This window comes from Pseudophryne corroboree, chromosome 2 (genome assembly GCF_028390025.1).
Source record: "Pseudophryne corroboree isolate aPseCor3 chromosome 2, aPseCor3.hap2, whole genome shotgun sequence".
NCBI classification, from domain to species: domain Eukaryota; kingdom Metazoa; phylum Chordata; class Amphibia; order Anura; family Myobatrachidae; genus Pseudophryne; species Pseudophryne corroboree.
In genome coordinates this window covers 232,554,095-232,578,430 of record NC_086445.1, presented here as the reverse complement: position 1 = coordinate 232,578,430, position 24,336 = coordinate 232,554,095, and the positions used below count along the sequence as shown (strand labels likewise).

The following is a 24,336-nucleotide window of genomic DNA, read 5'->3' as shown; positions in this document are numbered from 1 at the left end:
ATTTGTGGAACGCATAGCCAGCTTAATGATAACTTCCGGAAATGAGAGGGTCCGCGTCATATGGTCAGGTGATGACGACGACTTCCGGCCGAGTGGAACGCACGGCCATCTTGGATCTGGTCTCCTTATCGATCTGCGCCGGCGCGGACAACTGGGAAGCTTTTTAGCGGAGATGTAGTTCAGGTGATGCCTGTATTAGATAGGGTATAAATAGGGAGTTTGGGTGAGCAGTATTTACGCTTCTGACGAAGGACACGTCTGAAACGCGTTAAGCGTACTGCTCTCCCGTTTGTACTATCCCACTGTGAGGCCGCTGCTACTTCAAAGGTCCTGTACTGGAGTCCGGTTCCGGAACCTGATTGTCCAGCAAAACCCAGATTCACCAGGGTGTTCCCAGGACCTTTCTACTCGTTGCTGCTAGAGCCTGAGGGGGAATTTTCTATGCGCTTTTTATCTTCTATGTTTGTAAGTGTGATGTATTAATAAAATCACCTTTTTTTAAATAATTTGCACTATGGTATCCTTTATTGTGTACCCCTTTATGAGCTAATTCAGCTCTGTGTTATATATGAAGGTGACAAAGTCTATTACAGTTTTCATCAGAAAGAACCATTGGAATACCATCTGCTATTTGTGATACTTGAAAAACTGTATTTTTTTCTATTTATTTATCACAATGTGGTGAAAATAATTTGGTGAAGTGGTTTATCTTTGGAGTGCTTACAATCTCTCTCTTACATTTTCTAAAAGTTGTATCTGGAGAAGCAACCGGCAGGTCTGTGACAAATAACATTCTCCACTTTTTGACAGTTATCTACTCTATAGTAATACTCTCCATTGGACACTCACTGCCACTCTGGCAGCTCTATTCTTGATAATCACAAGCCATTCTCTGGCAATGTTCTCTACAATAGTGGCTCTCTCACTCTCTTGTAATCTGTCTCCTTTCATGAGCATTCGTTTCCTAAAGGAGCACCTTCCGCTAAAACAGCTCTCTTTTATTCCCAGTTTTCCTTCCACAGTGGCACTCTAGTCGTTGGCCACTCCTCCTACCTTGGCCACAAGTCTATGCTTCTCCTTTCACATTCATATCACAATGATTAATCTCTGCAGGCTCTAATATTACTAAATTCACCAACATGCCCAAGAAGCTTTGGAGGAAATCTCTGACACTGGAGGACAGACAGTTACGCACCCAGTAACTGCTTTCTCTCTGCTCCCAAGTCACAGCCCTACAATGTTGGAGAGTGCTGTCAAATGTTGACATTTAAAATATGGAATACTGTATTTAAGAAACTGAACAGTCATACTTTTAATTGTAGACATCTTCAATAACTGAAGCAGAGTACTCTTGTACACTGCATACCCTACACAAAAGGCTTCTACAAAACAAAATTATGGTGATAGATCTATCTATCAAGGTTCCATTTCGCTCAAAAAATTGGCTTGTCGGATTACATAATAGTTATTTGCTACCAATCAGCCAGACATCAGACAACACCCTTCTCTGAAACACTATATTTTAATTAATGGTTTCAACATATGTACAGTATGGTATATATTACCTTTTGTGTGAAACAGACTTCCTATGCAATAACAATGGGTCAAAAGTCTGTGAACTTCTGCATACATTCAGTGAGATCTCAAATATTTTCTGAATAAATAATGTCACGCAGAGCACGCATTCCATAACCAAGGTCATACAGTGGTAACAAGCAATGTTCTCTCTGAGGGGTTTATTTATTAAGCATCAGGTTGTAAAATCTAGTGCTTCTGATCATGTCTAAGATTGATAATTAAAAGAGAAATGCTTTTACCAAAAATGTCTTGCTAGTTAAAGCATTGTACTTTTAAATATTGGGCATAAATATTATCAGAAGCATCAGGTTTTACAACCCAATGATTCATACATTATAATCCCTTAGAATCCTACTGTATAGCAAGAATGTAATTTAACCAGTCTACAGTAGAGGTAACTTATAAACGTCACCCTGAGCTTAGTTTTGCACCACTCTACCTTAATGGTTCACACATTCCGGATAGAAGCATAAAAATCTCCAGAGATATGTACACATGACTGAATTAAAATATCTGGTTTTTTTAAATATATACTTTAATACTTTGTCACTGTTCAGAGTACTAAAGCAGAAAATACTATGGAAGCAAAGATTGAAAGTGATAAAGTGGAGCAAAATTCACATCCTATAGCAGGGTGAAATTTGCCTTGCTCATCTCGATATTGCAATAAAAGTCCCTAAAAAGGCACCCTCTCCATGCTTTTATCATATTTCAATACACACTCCAACTACTATTACGGCTAGGTGTCATCCGCAATAAGAAACTAAAATATAGCAAACAAAGATTTACTGGGAATAGTATATACCTTTCTTGAATCATGACATACTCATCCAATAACAGTTCTGACAGATCACTGCAAATTTGAAATAATCAAATCAGCCAAGAGATTATTTGTTAGATACACAACTTGTAGACTCTTTTCTCAATTTAATTTTCTTATGCATTGTGACGATGCTGCCGGCCAATTCCACAAATACGCCAATTTGAGAACTGCCGTACGGGGTCACTTTTGACACACGGAATTACTTAAATACTTTCAGCTGCCACCAGCAAAGACTTTTCAACATATTACGAACGTTGCAGGCATCTTTAGCTTTACCTGTCACACACACACTGCAATACTTAGAAAAATAGGTAGGCGTGAGCCACACAGGCGTTGAGTTCATAAGAACAACAGAAATCAGAACTAAAATTAGGATTTTAATTTCAAGAATACTTCAGAGCTTTGGTTACAAAAAGGTTACAAAGATTATTAAGAATATTTTAAAAACACACACAGAATACAGCAATCTCAATAAATGAAAAGGAAATAAAAACTTACAGAAACCCTTAACTCACTTACGCAAACGAATATTGGATATTTCTGCCGTGGGGGACTTCACAGAATAACTCAGGTCATCTCCAGCATACTAGCTGTGTCCCCAAGAGATCACAACACCTATTTATATGAGTGGGACAGATATAGTCTCCAACTTCATCAGTCCCCCTCCCTTGGGATTTTTAACGGTTTCCCTGTTGGACATACTTGGTGCTTGGCAACAGCCAAGGAGGGTGGTAAGGGGTGTATTGTATGAATCGCTTTCAAAGAAAGTGAGGTTTATGACATTAGCCAGGAAATAGGATCCCTGGTCTGTTTACAGCTCCTCTGTTTACCTAACAAACAAATTGGCCTTATCAGCCCTCAATGTCCAGAGTTGCAAATCTCTGCTTTTGATGTAGAAATTTCATCCCCTTTACAATGGTCAAGTCAGGCACATGTCATCTCAAACTTTATGGTCTGCAGATCTTCGCCAGCCTGGCCTATTGGGGTCAAATGCAGGATATTGTCTGTCAGCCATGTTGTCAAATCTCGGCTGAAAAGAATACAAAATTATATATATATATATATATATATATATACATACACACAGTCACTTGAAAACATTATTGGTGATTATTCCTGCAGGTAATCACCACACCTTAGATCACATATAATTTGTGATCCTCCTTTCTGTATTTAAACGTGACATCTCCCCCGGAAAATGGCGCACAAGGGCCGGTGACCCACGTCACCGACTCATTGCTGCGCTACTGACCACTTGTTCACCTTGCCATGATAAACCATCTGCATTAGTGTGTTGAGAACCCTTTCTGTGCTGGATGGTACAGGTATACTGCTGCAAGGTGAGACTCCATCTCAGGAGTTTCCTATTGTCTCCAGACAATCTATTAAGTTTACTCTGACCGACATCAGACACATTTTTACACATTTGATTCACATGATCCCCTGGTACTTTCAACTCTACATGGGTGAATATATTACCAACGGGAGTACTCTCATGATTAATGCTCACGGTGGGACAGGTGACTATGTTCTTCTCCCACATAATCTCACCTTGTGCCCTTTCCCGATATGGTGGCCTGTCCCTCACACACATGGGCCCCGAGGTCGGGGCATCTTTCCCTACAGGATGCTCTTGACAGGTTTCCCTGCACGTCATTTGGGGTATACCTAGGACATTGGGATCCTCACCTAAATGTCCCTTTCTGAGATAAAGTCTTCCTGATTTATCTCCCCAGCCTGTCTGACTGATCTGTGTCCATACAGATGCTAAGTCAGGATCAGCTGGTTGCCCTTCCTCGGTATAGTGGGCAAATATGTGTTTTGTGATGGGAACACACTCTTTCGTACCTGTGTTGCTATCTCTGCTGTTAGTGTATGTGTTATAGCTGCGTCACAGCTATGGCCTTTGTCACTCTGCCCCATCTCCACAAGACTGGGGTCGCCCACCTCCATACACAACCTCTGTGAATAACCACTGTATACTTCTACACTCCTGTTACCTACACCTGGAGAAAGAATAACATGTTCCTTTCCAGGCTTAGCCTCAGGAGGTTGATAGGCCCTCGCCCTCAGAGGTTCTGCAGCTTCTGACTGTGGCCCACCCCTCCCTGGCTGCTCTCTGTCAGGAAGAGGGGGGTTTGCATGGCAGGACTTGCATCACACTCCTGTCCAAACCTTTTGTTCATCTTATCACCTGGCACTTGTAAATGGAGATTCTCATTCTGATTAAATACAGTTTCACACTTTTTACATACATCAGTGCCTATGTCAAGCACAGCCATTCCTGACACTGATAAGTTTTCTACTTTCATTGCTAAGTGTAAAGGAGACAGTCTCTTATCAGCAGAAATACTTTCTGATTCTTTTCAAAGAGTTAATGTGCAGCCCTTCTGCATTGCCCTCTGCTTGGTACCTATAGCTAGGTCACACCTCACATCAGACACATCTTTATACAGTGTGCCCACATCATTCCCAGGTATCTGTAACTCGGTGGGTCTAGTGGTGCCACAATGGGGAGAAATTTCCTCATTAACACATACTGGGGAAAATACACCTAGACACTTCTCCCAAACAATTTCTTCCTGGCCTTGTGCTGTATTGGGACTAGCTCTCTGTTCGGCCTGGAGAGGTAAGTTTTCCACTGAAGCCTCAGTGTATGGGAATCCCTGCTGGGTGTCTGCATGCAAAAGCAGGGCAGGAAGAGGGGTCTGAGGGGGAGGGACAGCAATGTGTGTTTCTCCCTTCTCAGCTGTTGACACAGCCCCCTTCTCTGACACAAACCTGGTACCTAACATGCTGGCAGCTCCCCCGACAGACACATTATTTCCAACATTGATACATGCATCATCAGAAGTACTGGTAACATGGTTACAAGACAATTCATCATCCTCATTGACTCCCTTCCCTAGGCCAGTATCTGAGCTTGCAACTTTCACAGGGAGGGAGGGGGGTGGAGGGGGATCTCTGGCTTTTGAGTCACCCTCCCCACTGGCAGGGGTTAAATCACAGCTTTTCTGTGCTGCTGTACTGCGTGTCATTACTGCTACCCCAGGCGTGGTATTACATACATTGGCATTAATGTTGTGTAGATCAGCAGGTGTCCCCTGAGGAAAAGAAGGGTTAGTTCCTGCAGCAATACAGTTCATTTCACTGGTATTATCACAAGTCTCTGTCACAGTAGGAAATGCAACATGTTCACGGGGCACTACGTTTTTACCCAGAGTCACTTCTGTGCAAGATCCAGCAGTATCACATAGCATTACAGGTACTGCACACAGAGCAACATCATTGCAAGGTTTAGCATCATCCCATACTACCTGAGATGATTCACATATTTCAACCGACTTAGAAATGTCAGGCACAGATTGTGTTATCAATTGTCCAAAGTCAGTTCTCACGAACACATTCTTGGGAATAATATCTGACACTCCCACCTCTCTTGTCGACATAATCTCCTCCACAATCAGGTTCTCCTGAAAATCAGCTTCTTCCAGCTTCAAATTCTGCGCAGACGGTGGTAATATGCTGTTCGCATCTCCTCCCAGTAGGGTACACTGCACCTTTGGAAGCGAGAACTCTGTAACATAGTCCACACCGACTGTAGATGATGGGGGTACCTGTTCCTCCTGGGGCACCCCTGCAAGCTGGACTACTGCTTCTTCCGCTGATAAAAGAAGCTTTTACAGACGTTGTCTTTCATCATCCACTCTGCGACACTGATCGTGCCAGAATGGGGTATCGAGCTTCCTCACATTGCCTGCCTCTCTCCATGCATCTTCAAAACATTCCTCCAGCTCACGCAGCAGGTACGTTGAACTCATCTCGGAACCTGACCGCAGAAGTGTGGATCGATACCTGCTGAAGGCATTGCACTCGCTCACCTCTGCCCACCAGAGCATCTTGCTGTGGGTATTGTCACGGCATACAAGACCCTGCAGCCGACATTCTTTAATTAGCTCCTCCGTACTCCGAAAACAGGTCATCTAGGCCATACCCCCATTGCTCTTCTGACGCTGTCTCGGATGGTGGCCCAACAATTTCTGCCATCTCCCTGGCAGCCCCACATTCCAGAGCTGCTTGGCGTTCGGCAAGGATCTGTTGCCCCAGATGCATAAGGGTTGCCCAGTCTGGACATGACTTCTTAGATGAAATTGCACTCTGTAAATACTTATCCAGGTCAGGACCTTCAGTGTAGATGTAAGAGGTGCCTGACCTTCACTGGGTATTTGCAGTACTGTCCAAGTTCACATAGTCAGTCATACTAGGGACTTGATCCAGGCAAGGTTTAACGGTGACCTCCCTGGTCTTATGGTATTGCGAGCAATCACTTTCTTGTCGCGATGCAATTTGTAGCTTACATTCTCTCTCAGCTACTCGGTTTGCAGAACTCTTTTCTGCCATAGAACGCTCCCCCTGCACCCGTTGTGCAGCACAGGCAAGCTCTATCTCTCTCTCCTCTCGTCGGTTTGCAGAACTCTTTTCTGCTGTAGAACTCTCCCTCTGCACCAGGTGTGCAGCACTGGCAGGCCCTATCTCTCTCTCCTCTCGTGCACTGGAACACTTTCTTCCTGTCCAGCACGCAGCTCCGACAGTTTCCAGGAACGGGGGGATAAGATCCACATTTGAGGCAGCCACAGCAGGCCTCACATCGATAACAGAGTCCACATCAGAATCCAGCGTCGCACTATTACTACCCGCAGTACGTAATAGTCCAGTACGCAATACATCTCCTACTGTCTCAGCAGCCCAGGCCGATGCATCATTCCCACGCACAGGTTTGCAGCCATCATGATGCTCTGTATCTTTCCCATACTTGATATCAGTCGGCGAATATTCATCCAAGGCCATATGCACAGACCTCGCGTTGATAACAGAGTCCACATCAGAATCCAGCATCGCACTATTACTACCCGCAGTACGTAACAGTCCAGTGCGCAATACATCCCCTACTGTCTCGGCAGCACAGGGCGATGCATCATTCCCACGCACAAATTTGCCATCATCCTTCATCAGATGCTTAGACTTAGTCATCTTTGATCTCATTTTCACAAAAATAAAATAATAGAAAAGAAAAACAAGAGATGGGGAGGGGAACAGAGATTGCCACTCACTGTGAGGATTTTAAAATTATAATAAAGCTCTAATTTCTGATTCTGGTGAAGTGGATGTTCCGCTCACGGAATTATTACCACATTCACTTAAGTTCTTAGATAAAAACAAACAAATATCATCCCACCGCTTGCCACCACTTTGTGACGACGCTGCCGGCCAATTCCACAAATACCCCAATTTGAGAACTGCCACATGCGCCATACGGGGTCACTTTTGACACACAGGATTACTTAAATACTTTCAGCTGTCACCAGCAAAGACTTTTCAACATATTACGGACGTTGCATGCGTCTTTAGCTTTACCTGTCACACACACACTGCAATACTTAGAAAAATAGGTAGGCGTGAGCCACACAGGCGTTGAGTTCATAAGAACAACAGAAATCAGAACTAAAATTAGGATTTTAATTTCAAGAATACTTCAGAGCTTTGGTTACAAAAAGGTTACAAAGATTATTAAGAATATTTTAAAAACACACACAGAATACAGCAATCTCAATAAATGAAAAGGAAATAAAAACTTACAGAAACCCTTAATTCACTTACGCAAACAAATATTGGATATTTCTGCCGTGGGGGACTTCACAGAATAACTCTGGTCATCTCCAGCATACTAGCGGTGTCCCCAAGAGATCACAACACCTATTTATATGAGTGGGACAGATATAGTCTCCAGCTTCATCAGGCCCCCTCCCTTGGGATTTTTAACGGTTATCCCGTTGGACATACTTGGTGCTTGACAACAGCCAAGGGGGGTGGTAAGGGGTGTATTGTATGAATCTCTTTCAAAGAAAGTGAGGTTTATGACATTAGCCAGGAAATAGGATCCCTGCATCCCTGGTCTGTTTATAGCCCCTCTGTTGACCTAACAAACAAATTGGCCTTATCAGCCCTCAATGTCCAGAGCTTGCAAATCTCTGGTTTTTATGTAGAAATGTCATCCCCTTTACAATGGTCCAGTAAGGCACATGTCATCTCAAACTTTATGGTCTGCAGATCTCCCCCAGCCTGGCCTATTGGGGTCAAATGCAGGATATTGCCTGCCAGCCATGTTGTCACATCTCGGCTGAAAAGAATACAAAATTATATATATATATATATATATATATATATATATATACACACACACACACACACACACACACACTCACTTGAAAAGATTATTGGTGATTATTCCTGCAGGTAATCACCACACCTTAGATCACATATAATTTGTGATCCTCCTTTCTGTATTTAAACGTGACATGCATTATATACCAGCATCCAGAAACGGAGAAGCCATTGCCTCATTGCAACTAAGTTTTGACCCTTCTCATGACAATATGGTATTGGAGGCTGCATAGCCAGTGTTTATATTATAAGCACAACTAGAATTTGATAACTATAATGGACTAACACTGGACTTAAAATAAATGAAAACTGAAGGATAAACATTTAATAGGCAATATAACTACAGATGGACTGCTTTGACACTTCAAATATATGGCCCTCATTCCGAGTTGTTCGCTCGCAAGGCGATTTTAGCAGAGTTACACACGCTAAGCCGCCGCCTACTGGGAGTGAATCTTAGCTTCTTAAAATTGCGAACGATGTATTCGCAATATTGTGATTACAAACTACTTAGCAGTTTCTGAGTAGCTTCAACCTTACTCGGCATCTGCGATCAGTTCAGTGCTTGTCGTTCCTGGTTTGACGTCACAAACACACCCAGCGTTCGGCCAGACACTCCTCCGTTTCTCCAGCCACTCCCGCGTTTTTTCCGGAAACGGTAGCGTTTTTATCCACACGCCCATAAAACGCCGTGTTTCCGCCCAGTAACACCCATTTCCTGTCAATCACACTACGATCGCCGGAGCGAAGAAAAAGCCGTGAGTAAAAATACTATCTTCATAGCAAAATTACTTGGCGCAGTCGCAGTGCGAACATTGCGCATGCGTACTAAGCAGAAAAACGCTGCGATGCGAAGAAAAATACAGAGCGAACGACTCGGAATGAGGGCCTATATCTCACCCTGCAATTCTCACTCTGTCTGTGATGCAACCAATTTTTGTTCAGAAACATTTGTAATATCATGATTTGCTTGAAATTGTAAATACCTGTATTTGAAATTTTGGTCAGTGAGGCATAGTTAATGAAGGCCTACTTGGCTAGTGTTGTCAATCAACCACAGTGTCATTTATCACATTTGATCAGCTAAACATTTACCTCACTGGTAGCTTTGGTTAATTAGCCATAGTATTTCCTTAGACGCAGTCTAGGGTCAGCTATGCATTCAAATAGACAAAGTGTTCAAATCACTAAGTATTTGAAAATTAACAGTTAAACAAACATTGAACAGGTATTTAAACTTGAACAATTGTAACTTTCATTTCTGCTAAAGCCTCTAACACCAAGTGACCTGAATACATTTAAATCACTACTTAACCCTCCCTCAACCAACCCACCAGCCACTATCAATGTGCAAGATTTTACTTCCGACTTCAAGGACAAGATTAATAAGATCCAAAATAAAATGGTATGCTCTTCCTTAGCCAGTGACTTGTTCAATTCTCTACTTGATCCCTTTGGCACTTTCCCTTCATGGGATCCCATAAATGAAGATGAAGTATCAACACTATTCTCTGCCTCCTAAACTACAGACTCTCCTCTTGATCTTACACACTCACAAATCAGTAAAGCTCAGTCTCCTGAGATCATCCCAGCCTTAACTAAAATTTGTGATACCTCTCTCCACAGGTTTCTTTCCATCATTGTTCAAGCATGCAGTTCTTACTCCCATTCTAAAAAAAACAAAAACCTCTGACCCTAACTCTCTCTCAAACTACCATCTCAACTTCCATGCCTCTCCAAGCTACTTCAGAGACTTTAACTCACCCAACATATTGGGCCCACTTCAGTCAGGATTTGATTTCCCACACTTACACAGAAACAGCACTAGTAAATGATGTGGTTACTTCTAAGTCTAAAGGTTATTCTCACTTCTTATTCTTCTAGATTTCTCTGCTGCTTTTGACACTCTTGATCACTATCTTCTGATACAAACACTACAATTCCTAGGTCTTCATGACACAGCCCTTTCTTGGTCCTCATTCTACCTATAGTAATTGCACTTTCAATGTTTGCATGTCTGAATACACCTTCTCTTCACTATCTCAATCAACTGGAGTACAGCAAGGCTCAGTCTTAAGCCTTCTTCTTTTCTCGATATATACCATATCTCTTGGCAAGAAATCAGTTCCGTTAGATATCAGTATCATCTATACATTGATGAGCCTCAAATCTACCTGTCCTCCCCAGATTTGTCACCATCTGTACTGGTCCATGTCACTGAATGCCTTTCTGCTATTTCTTATTGGATGTCATCTCGCCACTTCAAACTTAATATTTCCAAATGAGCATTAATTATATTTCCACCGGCCAATAATAGTTGCCAACCTGATATCTCCATGACTGTTGATAACTTGAAAATCAACCCTACCTCACAAGCTTGCTGCCTAGGTATCATCCTTGAACTGTCCTTTGTTCCCACATTCAATGTCTCAAAATCATGTTGTATACATCTATAAAACATATCCAAAATATGGCCATATTTACACAAGACACTGTAAAACCGCTAAAATGAGAGAGAGGCTGGGGAGGATAAGCCTATTGGTGTGCAAACACTTACAAAAGGAACAAGGTAGACAGAAAAAAAGTTATGATTCTACTGCAATAGCCTGGTCCTTTTGTCCCAGGGATAAGGTTATGGTTTTAGTGCTGATCCAAGTGAGTAAGCTCTTTGCTCTTGGGAGAGGTCCAATAAGGTAGCAGAACTAATTGGTCCAGTGAACTATAAGGTCCAACAGGCCGGAAGGAGGAAGGAAGAGCAGATATATGTACATTTTTTTAAACAATGGTGTGATTCAAGATTCAATAACAAGGCTTTTTGTGTACAGCAGTGAAAAAATCCTTGGTTTCCATAGAACCTACCTTGTCAACAGAGCTAAAGCGGCAGGTGGAAGGGATGGTATGATGGAACAAGGACATGATCTCTTCCCTACCAGGGCACATGGCTTTGAATGAACATGATATTGTCACGCCTCCTGGGGCAGTTATAAATCAAAAGCCCTACCAGATCCCTGAGGCTAGACCGAGTGCAGTTAGAAGGAATGTGGAGAGCATGGGGGTAATTGAGTCTACAAGTGAGTGGTATAGCCTGACTGTGCTAGCTTCAAAGCACAATCGCATGGTTGTGCAATGACTTTTCAAAGTTAAACAGCGTGTCTCAGTTGGATGCCTATCCATTGCCATGAGTGGATGAACTGGTGGAAAGTTTGTACGGTAGCAAATATTTAACAACCCTTGATCTCACAAAGGGCTACTGGCAGAATCCTCTTATGTTCACAGCCAAGACAGTTTTTTTTAACCCTGAAGGTCTTTTCCAGTAGACTCTCCTACCCCTTGGTTTGCATGGAGCGCTAACCACTTTCCAAAGGGTAATTAACAAGGTACTGAAACTCTGTACTGCATATGCGGCAGCCTATCTAGATAATTATACAATCAAAAGATTAGGAATCACATCTCCCTAAGGCGGAGGTGGTACTGGCCTCATCAAGATATGCAGGTTTCATGTCTAACCCTGAGAAGTGTGCAGTGGCCCTAAGAGAAGCTAAGTATTTGGTTTGTGTAGTTGGACAGGGTGAGGTGAAACCTCAGATAGCAAAAGTGGTTTATCAGTCAGAGCAGCTCCAGTAACAGAACTGTTAAAAACCGCTATCCCGATCAGCTGGAGAGGACCAGCCTTGCTGAAACAGTACCTCTCCGGTACTACAGGCACCCAATTTTGCCTGCAGATTCTTCCTCCAAACTCCTCTGATGTTGGATTAGGTGAAACCCTGTCCCAGGGGGTAGAACACCCCATATAGTACTTTATCAGGAAGTGGTTGCTGAGGAAATAAAAATATACTACAGTAGAGAAGGAGTGCCTGGCCATAGAGGCACTTCTGTACTATTTTCTGGGGAAATAATTATACTTAATAATGGACAATGCTCCACAACATGCATGTAGAGGAACTGGGAGGTGAACACCAAGGTTACCAGGTGGTTCTTGGAGTTAAAACCTTTTCAATTTACAATGGAACAGAGGCCTGGGATCTTTCATAAAAAAAAAAAAAAGAGTTATGGTAAACTTACCTTGTTAACCCTTTCTTTGAGGTTTATAGGGTCCACGGGGAGACAATGGGGTGTAGGTGGTGGTTAATGACTGGGCACCAAACAGTTAAAGCTTTAGGTATCCCAAGATGCTCTGGTCCTCCCCCCTATACCCCACCTCCATGCTCAGGCTTCTCAGATTTGACAACAAGCCCAAGACAGGAGCAGGATAGAAGAGAAGAAATATGTGGTAATCACAAGAACACACTCATGGACAGGAGAAGGGAACCGGTGACCAAGGAAAAGAGACCCATAGAAGCCAGGTGCATCAGGGTGGGTGCCCTGTAGACACTTTGGACCTTGGAAGAAAGAGTTAAAGGTAAGTCTACTATAACTCTCTTTTTTTTCTTTGGGTTCCAAAGGGCTCCACATTGAGACAATTGGGATGTCCCAAAGTAGTTGTTCAAGGGAGGGGACACTCCTGAGTGGATAGAAGAATCCGGCATCCAAATGAAGCATCCTGGGAGGCGAATGTATCAAAGGCATGGAAAGGTGTGGACAGAAGATCACGTAACCACTTTGCACAGTTCAGCAGACACGCCACAGCGGGCTGCCCACGAAGGACACACCGAGCAAGTAGAATGAGCAGAGTCTTAATCCGGTACAGGTAGGTCAGCCTACGTGTAAGCCTGTAAGATAGTCTTGCGAAGGAATCTGGCCAAAGTCTGTTTGTCAGTTGGCCAGCCCCTCTTGTGGAAGCCACAGAAGAGAAAGAGGGAATCTGATTTCTGGAGGGACCTGGTACGATCCACATAGACCCGAAGGGCATAGACCACATCCAGGGAGGCCTCCCCTGCTGAGAGGTTCGGAGACTGGAAGTCTGCTACTACAATGTCTTTGTTAAGGTGGAAATGAGACACCACCTTAGGTAGTCAGGACGAGTTTTAAGAACAACCCTGTCTCAAAAGATCAGAAAAGAAAAGCAACAAGAGAGCGCCCCCCAAAGCAGACATGTCTGTCCGACACGATAGTTAGAAGATAAAGAGCCTTCGCTGTTAACCATTTGACATCCAAGGAGTCCAGAGGTTCAAACGGGGGCTCCTGAAGCACCTGGAGAACCACTGACAAATCCCACAGAGCCACAGGAGGAACGAGGGGAGGTTGAATTCGAGGACACCCTGCAGGAAGGTGTTGACATCCAATAGTGGAGGAATTCTGCTCTGGAACCAAATGGACAAAGCAGAGACATGCCCTTTTAGCGAGGCCATGCAGAGTCCTAGATCGATTCCATCTTGAAGAAAAGTGGGGATTTGAGAAACACGAAAAACCTTAGGATCGTAGCATCTGGCAGCACATCACTGGAAGTAGATATGCTACACACGGTAGTAGATACGGGCTGGGGACGGTTTCCGTGCTGAGCATGGTCTGGACCAGAGAGCAAGAGAAACCTTTAGACCTTAAGAGGGATGACTCAAGAGCCATGCCATCAAAGACAGACTGCAAGGTCCAGGTGTAGACAGGGGCCCTGAGGCAACAGGTCTGGTCATAGTGGAAGTAGAAAGGGGACGTCTACGGAGAGACTCTAGAGATGAGAACCAATGATGCCTGGGCCATACCAAGGCTACCAACAAGATGATGCACCTCCTTGCTTGAACTTCCGAAAAAAATGTGGAAGAGGGAGACTGGAGGGAAGACATATGACAGCCAGAAGGTCCATCTCACTGGCAGTGTCCACACTTCAGGATCTCTTGTCCTGGACCCGTACACTGAAACCTTGTGTTTGTGAGGCCATGAGGTCTATGTTCGGCAGGCCCCATCTGTCCACCAGAAGCTGAAAGACCCCTGGGTGTAGAGACCACTCACTGGAGTGCACATCGTGATGGCTGAGGACATCCACTTCCCAGTTGAGGACTTCCAGAATAAACATTGCCGAGATGGCCGCGAGATGACGTACTGTCCAGTGAAGTATGTAAGTCACTTCCTGCAATGTCAATCGACTGCAGGTGCATCCTTGATGGCTGAGGTAGGCCACCGCAGTGATGTTGTCAGACTGGACTTGAACCGGCATGCCCTGGAGAATGAATGTCCCATGCCAGCGTGGGTGTTCTGTAGACTGCTTTCGGCGGGAGTCCAAGGAAAGTCGGCTAGACACTGTCGTCCCCCAGCCACTGAGACTGGCATCTGTGGTCAAGAGAATCCAATCCAGGATCCAAAACGGGCAAACCTTGTCCACCAAGCCAGAGACAGACAAACCTCCTGAGAGAGGACCACTGTCTGGGACCTGATCAGATGGTAGTCCATTCTTTCTGGAGAGGATAAGGTGTTGCATGTGTCTGGAGTGGAACTGAGCGTACTCCACCATGTCGAAAGTGGACACCATGGACCCCAAGACCTATATGGCTGAGTGGACTGACACTCGGAGACTGTGAAGCAACTTGCGGACTAGTTGCTGTAGTGCAAAAATTTTGTCTGCTGACAGGAAAATCCGTTGTACCTGAGAATCCAGGAGAGTTCCCACATGCAACACCATTTGAGAAGGAAGGAAGGAAGGATGACTTCTTCCAGTTGATGAGCCAGCTGTGGTTCTGTAGGAAGGCAGTGGTTAGCTGAAGATAGCAGTGAAGGACCTAATGAGAGAGTGCTAGTATCAACAGGTCATCCAGGTATGGGAGTATTTTGACCCCCTGGCGATGCAGCTGTGCCACCATAACAGCCATAACTTTGGTAAAGACCCTGGGAGCAGTAGAAAGAACAAAAGGCAGTGCCTGAAATTGGTTAAGTTGCTGAAGGACAGCAAACTGTAGGAACCGCTGATGAGAGGGTGCTATAGGTACATTAAGAGACAGACATCCTGAATGTCGAGGGACACCATGAAGTCCCCCAGCTTCATAGCCAGGACAACAGAGCAATGTGTTTCCATATTAAACCTGGACAAATCAGATAAATTTGTTGAGGGATTTGTGATTGAGAATAGGTCAAAGAGACCCATTAGGTTTCTGAACCAGAAACAGTAGAGTAAAAAATGGTCCCACGTTGTAAGGCACTGGAACTATGACCCCTGATTGCAGTAGTGACTGAATGACCTTATGAAGAGCCAGAGCTTTGCTTGGGTCTGATGGGGGGAGAAGGGGGCCTGTGCTAACACATTTTTAAGGGGGACAGCATACCAGTGAGAGACTACTTCTTGCACCCAGGCATCTGTGGTGGTTGGACACCAGGAATATGCAAACTGAAGGAGACAAAAGGACCTAAAAGGTAGATGTTCAAGTCCTCGGAGACAAAGCTGTGGGTAGGAAAGCAGTCTTGGCAGCGAACAGGTTAGCAATGATTTTATCCAACTCTGCACCAAAGAGGATATGTCCAGTGTAAGGCAGTATTTCTTTTTGGAATCCGTGTCTGCTTTTCATGAACAGAGCCAGAGGATGTGGCGAGCTACCACTGAGGTAGCAGATGCTTTGGAAGCCAGCAGGCCCATATACAGTTCCGCTTCCCCTGGATGGGATGCAGCATCCCTGATATGTGTGACATGGAACATAAGGTCCCTTGAAATGTCAGGAGAAAGGTTTTCTTCCAGAACTTCAGCCCAGCTCTCCATGGCTTACGCCACCCAGGCAGTAGCGAGAGTGGGCCTATTAATAGCTCCTATAACAGAATTAATAGATTTCATACAGGCTTCAATTCTCATATCCGTAGTCTCTTTCAGTGAAGAAGTGGTAGTTATAGGAAAAGTAGAGGTTTTCACCAGACGGGCCTTGTGATAATCCACAGCTCCCATTTAGCACAATCAGCAGCTACTGTTTTTTTACCAGGAGTATTCCAAGCTTCATGCAGGAGTTCTGTAAGATGCTCTGACTGAGAAAATTCAGTAGCTGTGCTTTCTTTGGTTGAGGAGCAGGTTCCTCCTCTATTTGAAGAATAGATTGAACTGCTCTCACCAGTGTCTCTGATATCTGATTGGTAAATTGTGGTGTGTGTGTGGCTAGTCTGGTATTTGTAGGTCCATAGGGACAGGCATTTGAATTGTGATTCTGTCTGCTGTACTATTGGACTTGAAAGAGGATCGAAACGTTAACCATAAACCTGTATTTGCTGGATTAAATGTCTCCCTATTTTACCTACAACAAGATTCTCGCGAGATTCGGATTCTATATAAGCAGCCGCGCGTCGCCGCCATTTTCACACGTGCATTGAGATTGATAGGGAGAGGACGTGGCTGGCGTCCTCTCCGTTTATAATTGTAGAAGAGACAGTTGATTGCTTGTTTTATTACTAATTGTGGGGAGGATTGGGGAGCAGCTGTTAGGACTCGGAGTAGAGTGCAGAGTTTTGCTGATAGTGACCACCAGTTTTTTTTTTATCCGTTCTCTGCCTGAAAAAAACGCTCCATACCATATCTGTGCTGTGTGCTGCATGATATATCTGTGCTGAGTGCTCACACTGCTTAATTGTGGGGACTGGGGAGCAGCTATAGCAGGAGTACAGTGCACAGTTTTGCTGACAGTGACCACCAGTATACGTTTGTCTGCCTGAAAAATACTCCTGTGGTGGCTTTTTTTTATACTAGTTTAGCAGTCTGCTGACAGTGTCCACCAGGTCCATTATACTGTATATAGCAGTACGGTAGGCCACTGCTGTACCTACCTCTGTGTCATCAGTCACTCGTCATCCATTAATAATAAGTATACTATCCATCCATCTACATTGTATACCTGTGGTGGCTTTTTTTCTTTATACTAGTTTAGCAGTTTGCTGACAGTGTCCACCAGGTCCATTTATTATACTGTATATAGCAGTACGGTAGGCCACTGCTGTACCTACCTCTGTGTCGTCAGTCGTCGCCCATAAGTATACTATCCATCCATCTACATTGTATACCTGTGGTGGCTTTTTTTCTTTATACTAGTAGTACTAGTTTAGCAGTCTGCTGACAGTGTCCACCAGGTCCATTATACTGTATATAGCAGTATGGTAGGCCACTGCTGTACCTACCTCTGTGTCGTCACTCGTCATCCATAAGTATACTATCCATCCATCTATATTGTATACCTGTGGTTGTTTTTTTTTTATACTAGTAGTACTAGTTTAGCAGTCTGCTGACAGTGTCCACCAGGTCCATTATACTGTATATAGCAGTATGGTAGGCCACTGCTGTACCTACCTCTGTGTCGTCACTCGTCATCCATAAGTATACTACCATCCATCTACATTGTATACCTGTGGTGGCTTTTTTTTTATACTAGTAGTACTAGTTTAGCAGTCTGCTGACAGTGTCCACCAGGTCCATTATACTGTATATAGCAGTACGGTAGGCCACTGCTGTACCTACCTTTGTGTCGTCAGTCACTCGTCCATAAGTATACTATCCATCCATCTACATTGTATACCTGTGGTTGTTTTTTTTTTTATACTAGTAGTACTAGTTTAGCAGTCTGCTGACAGTGTCCACCAGGTCCATTATACTGTATATAGCAGTACGGTAGGCCACTGCTGTACCTACCTCTGTGTCGTCAGTCACTTGTCATCCATTAATAATAATAAGTATACTATCCATCCATCTACATTGTATATCTGTGGTGGCTTTTTTTCTTTATACATACTAGTTTAGCAGTTTGCTGACAGTGTCCACCAGGTCCATTTATTATACTGTATATAGCAGTACGGTAGGCCACTGCTGTACCTACCTCTGTGTCGTCACTCGTCGTCCATAAGTATACTATCCATCCATCTACATTGTATACCTGTGGTGGCTTTTTTTCTTTATACTAGTTTAGCAGTTTGCTGACCGTGTCCACCAGGTCCATTTATCATACTGTATATAGCAGTACGGTAGGCCACTGCTGTACCTACCTCTGTGTCGTCACTCGTCGTCCATAAGTATACTATCCATACATCTACATTGTATACCTGTGGTGGCTTTTTTTCTTTATACTAGTTTAGCAGTTTGCTGACAGTGTCCACCAGGTCCATTTATTATACTGTATATAGCAGTACGGTAGGCCACTGCTGTACATACCTCTGTGTCGTCAGTCACTCGTCATCCATTAATAATAATAAGTATACTATCCATCCATCTACATTGTATACCTGTGGTGCCTTTTAGTTGTGCGCATTAAAATATAGAGAACAAAAATGTGGAGGTTAAAAAAATAGGGAAAGATCAAGATCCACTTCCACCTCGTGCTGAAGCTGCTGCCACTAGTCATGGCCGAGACGATGAAATGCCATCAACGTCGTCTGCCAAGGCCGATGCCCAATGTCATAGTACAGAGCATGTAAAATCCAAAACACAAAAGATCAGTAAAATGACCCAAAAATCAAAATTAAAAGCGTCTGAGGAGAAGCGTAAACTTGCCAATATGCCATTTATGACACGGAGTGGCAAGGAACGGCTGAGGCCCTGGCCTATGTTCATGGCTAGTGGTTCAGCTTCACATGAGGATGGAAGCACTCATCCTCTCGCTAGAAAAAAAAAAAAGACTTAAGCTGGCAAAAGCACAGCAAAGAACTGTGCGTTTTTCGAAATCACAAATCCCCAAGGAGAGTCCAATTGTGTCGGTTGCGATGCCTGACCTTCCCAACACTGGACGGGAAGAGCTTGCGCCTTCCACCATTTGCACGCCCCCTGCAAGTGCTGGAAGGAGCACCCGCAGTCCAGTTCCTGATAGTCAAATTGAAGATGTCAGTGTTGAAGTACACCAGGATGAGGATATGGGTGTTGCTGGCGCTGGGGAAGAAATTGACAAGGAGGATTCTGATGGTGAGGTGGTTTGTTTAAGTCAGGCACCCGGGGAGACGCCTGTTGTCCGTGGGAGGAATATGGCCATTGACATGCCTGGTCAAAATACAAAAAAAATCAGCTCTTCGGTGTGGAATTATTTCAACACAAATGCGGACAACAGGTGTCAAGCCGTGTGTTGCCTTTGTCAAGCTGTAATAAGTAGGGGTAAGGACGTTAACCACCTCGGAACATCCTCCCTTATACGTCACCTGCAGCGCATTCATCATAAGTCAGTGACAAGTTCAAAAACTTTGGGCGACAGCGGAAGCAGTCCACTGACCAGTAAATCCCTTCCTCTTGTAACCAAGCTCCTGCAAACCACACCACCAACTCCCTCAGTGTCAATTTCCTCCTTACCCAGGAAAGCCAATAGTCCTGCAGGCCATGTCACTGGCAAGTCTGACGAGTCCTCTCCTGCCTGGGATTCCTCCGATGCATCCTTGAGTGTAACGCCTACTGCTGCTGGCGCTGCTGTTGTTGCTGCTGGGAGTCGATCGTCATCCCAGAGGGGAAGTCGGAAGACCACTTGTACTACTTCCAGTAAGCAATTGACTGTCCAACAGTCCTTTGCGAGGAAGATGAAATATCACAGCAGTCATCCTGCTGCAAAGCGGATAACTGAGGCCTTGGCAGCCTGGGCGGTGAGAAACGTGGTTCCGGTATCCATCGTTAATTCAGAGCCAACTATAGACTTGATTGAGGTACTGTGTCCCCGGTACCAAATACCATCTAGGTTCCATTTCTCTAGGCAGGCGATACCGAAAATGTACACAGACCTCAGAAAAAGACTCACCAGTGTTCTAAAAAATGCAGTTGTACCCAATGTCCACTTAACCACGGACATGTGGACAAGTGGAGCAGGGCAGACTCAGGACTATATGACTGTGACAGCCCACTGGGTAGATGTATTGCCTCCCGCTGCAAGAACAGCAGCGGCGGCACCAGTAGCAGCATCTCGCAAACGCCAAATCGTTCCTAGGCAGGCTACGCTTTGTATCACCGCTTTCCAGAATACGCACACAGCTGAAAACCTCTTACGGCAACTGAGGAAGATCATCGCAGAATGGCTTACCCCAATTGGACTCTCCTGGGGATTTGGGACATCGGACAACGCCAGCAATATTGTGCGTGCATTACATCTGGGCAAATTCCTGCACGTCCCATGTTTTGCACATACCTTGAATTTGGTGGTGCAGAATTATTTAAAAAACGACAGGGGCGTGCAAGAGATGCTGTCGGTGGCCCGAAGAATTGCGGGCCACTTTCGGCGTTCAGGCACCGCGTACAGAAGACTGGAGCACCACCAAAAATACCTGAACCTGCCCTGCCATCATCTGAAGCAGGAGGTGGTAACGAGGTGGAATTCAACCCTCTATATGCTTCAGAGGATGGAGGAGCAGCAAAAGGCCATTCAAGCCTATACATATGGCCACGATATAGGCAAAGGAGGTGGAATGCACCTGTCTCAAGCGCAGTGGAGAATGATTTCAACGTTGTGCAAGGTTCTGCAACCCTTTGAACTTGCCACACGTGAAGTCAGTTCAGACACTGCCAGCCTGAGTCAGGTCATTCCCCTCATCAGGCTTTTGCAGAAGAAGCTGGAGACATTGAAGGAGGAGCTAAAACAGAGCAATTCCGCTAGGCATGTGGGACTTGTGAATGGAGCCCTTCATTCGCTTAACCAGGATTCACGGGTGGTCAATCTGTTGAAATCAGAGCACTACATTTTGGCCACCGTGCTCGATCCTAGATTTAAAACCTACGTTGTATCTCTATTTCCGGCAGACACAAGTCTGCAGGGGTTCAAAGACCTGCTGGTGAGAAAATTGTCAAGTCAAGCGGAACGTGACCCGTCAACAGCTCCTCCTTCACATTCTCCCGCAACTGGGGGTGCGAGGAAAAGGCTAAGAATTCCGAGCCCACCCGCTGGCGGTGATGCAGGACAGTCTGGAGCGAGTGCTGACATCTGGTCCGGACTGAAGGACCTGCCAACGATTACTGACATGTCGTCTACTGTCACTGCATATGATTCTCTCACCATTGAAAGAATGGTGGAGGATTATATGAATTACCGCATCCAAGTAGGCACGTCAGACAGTCCGTACGTATACTGGCAGGAAAAAGAGGCAATTTGGAGGCCCTTGCAGAAACTGGCTTTATTCTACCTAAGTTGCCCTCCCACCAGTGTGTACTCCGAAAGAGTGTTTAGTGCAGCCGCTCACATTGTCAGCAATCGGCGTACGAGGTTACTTCCAGAAAATGTGGAGAAGATGATGTTCATTAAAATGAATTATAATCAATTCCTCCATGGAGACATTCACCAGCAGCAATTGCCTCCAGAAAGTACACGGGGACCTGAGATGGTGGATTCCAGTGGGGACGAATTAATAATCTGTGAGGAGGGGGATGTACACAGTGAAAGGGGTGATGAATCGGACGATGAGGAGGAGGTGGACATCTTGCCTCTGTAGAGCCAGTTTGTGCAAGGAGAGATTGATTGCTTCTTTTTTGGTGGGGGCCCAAACCAACCAGTCATTTCAGTCACAGTCGTGTGGCAGACCCTGTCACTGAAATGATGGGTTCGTTAAAGTGTGCATGTCCTGTTTATACAACATAAGGGTGGGTGGGAGGGCCCAAGGATAATTCCATCTTGCACCTCTTTTTTCTTTCATTTTTCTTTGCATCATGTGCTGTTTGGGGAGTATTTTTTTGAAGGGCCATCCTGCGTGACACTGCAGTGACACTCCTAGATGGGCCAGATGTTTGTGTCGGCCACTTGGGTCGCTTATCTTAGTCACACAGCTACCTCATTGCGCCTCTTTTTTTCTTTGCATCATGTGCTGTTTGGGGAGTATATTTTTGAAGGGCCATCCTGCGTGACACTGCAGTGCCACTCCTAGATGGGCCAGGTGTTTGTGTCGGCCACTTGTGTCGCTTAGCTTAGTCACACAGCGACCTTGGTGCGCCTCTTTTTTTCTTTGCATCATGTGCTGTTTGGGGAGTATTTTTTTGAAGTGCCATCCTGTCTGACACTGCAGTGCCACTCCTAGATGGGCCAGGTGTTTGTGTCGGCCACTTGGGTCGCTTAGCTTAGTCACAACACAGCTACCTCATTGCGCCTCTTTTTTTCTTTGCATCATGTGCTGTTTGGGGACAATTTTTTTGAAGGGCCATCCTGTCTGACACTGCAGTGCCACTCCTAGATGGGCCAGGTGTTTGTGTCGGCCACTTGGGTCGCTTAGCTTAGCCATTCAGCGACCTCGGTGCAAATTTTAGGACTAAAAATAATATTGTGAGATGTGAGGTGTTCAGAATAGACTGAAAATGAGTGGAAATTATGGTTATTGAGGTTAATAATACTATGGGATCAAAATGACCCCCAAATTCTATGATTTAAGCTGTTTTTTAGGGTTTTTTGAAAAAAAACACCCGAATCCAAAACACACCCGAATCCGACTAAAAATTTCGGTGAGGTTTTGCCAAAACGCGTCCGAACCCAAAACACGGCCGTGGAACCGAACCCAAAACCCGAAAAATTTCCGGTGCACATCACTAGTATATATATATATATATATATATATATATATATATATATATATAAAAAAAAAATCTGTACTGTTTATATTTTTCCTGTACAGGAGACAAAAAAATATATATAACTCAGTCAGTAGTGTCAAAACATATAATATTGCCATTGTATGAGGTTTTGTAATCTATGACACCTGCCTAGTTTTTAAGTCTCTTTCTGGAAACATTGTGTGCTTTAATCAAGTAATTAGATGAAACCCTGTGATCATTTCAGCAATCATTTGCATTTCACTCATAGTTCATTCATTTCACCATGTGCTGTGACCCATGTCTCTATGTCTCCCTTTGACCCTGTTGCGTTTCAGGGACATGCTGTGAAAACATAAGAACAAGCTTCCCATGTATTGTTTGGCTCTCACTGACATCCACAACATTTCCTGTTCAGTTTTGAAACCTTGCCAGAATCTGGCAGCGAAGCTATGTAGAGTATGCTAAAGCCTCAGCACAACGAGAGCAGGTTGGGGGCTAGCTTAGTTTGGATGAGTTCAGCCATGGTAAAAGCTTGCAGCATCCACGTTGACAAGCAGACAATATGCACAGAACACTCTAAAGAAGTAGCACCAGCTCTAAGTAAAGTTTTGTACGAGCAACACTTAGATCAAGTTAAGATCTGAGATATTACATTAAGATAAACAAAATATACTTACCTTTAGTGTGTTGCTACATCAGTATGGAATTCCTATAAACCTATAGGGTAGAGACCAGTGGTTCTGCTTCCTAAGGAGCAATAGGTAATTTAGAGTGACATCAACAACATCGCTGCAAGAGAGAGCTCAGCTCTTGATCACTGCAGCCTTCATGTGTACCACTGGACCAAAGATAGTCAAAACATTTCAAGGTCGTTTTAACCAATTTAATCTTTTCATTGCTACTATCACACTTGGCAGTGATCAGGTTAATTTAGTTAGCTAATAGAAACATACATGGACTTCTCTTATTTCTGCATGGTGATTGTTTGATCATTACTATTTATTACCAGTTATTTAAATAGCACACACATATTCCACAGCACTATACAGAGAATATTTGGCCATTCACATCAGTCTCTGCCCCAGTGGAGCTTACAATCTATATTCACATGTACATATGTAGACACATTCACGCTAGGGTTCATTTTGTCGAGAGCTTATTAACCTAACAGTATATTTTTTGATTGTGGGAGAATACCGCAGTACCCGGAGGAAACCCGCAAACACGAGGAGACTTTACAAACTCCATTCAGTTAGGGCCGTGGTGGGAATTTAACCAATGACCTCAATGCTGTGAGGCAGTAATGCTAACCATTACACCATCCGTGCTGCTTCAATATGCCATGCAGTGTGAGATA

At 44.3% G+C, this 24,336-nt stretch overlaps 1 long non-coding RNA gene across 1 annotated transcript in view; it reads right to left on the bottom strand.

Annotated features, from left to right (window-relative positions):
• LOC135011329 (uncharacterized) overlaps positions 1-23,739 on the bottom strand; it is a 29,716-nt gene extending 5,977 nt beyond the window's left edge. The window contains exon 1 of the long non-coding RNA XR_010210439.1: positions 23,657-23,739. This is a non-coding gene — a long non-coding RNA (uncharacterized LOC135011329). The remainder of the gene's footprint in view (positions 1-23,656) is intronic.
• Between the last annotated feature and the right edge of the window lie 597 nt (positions 23,740-24,336).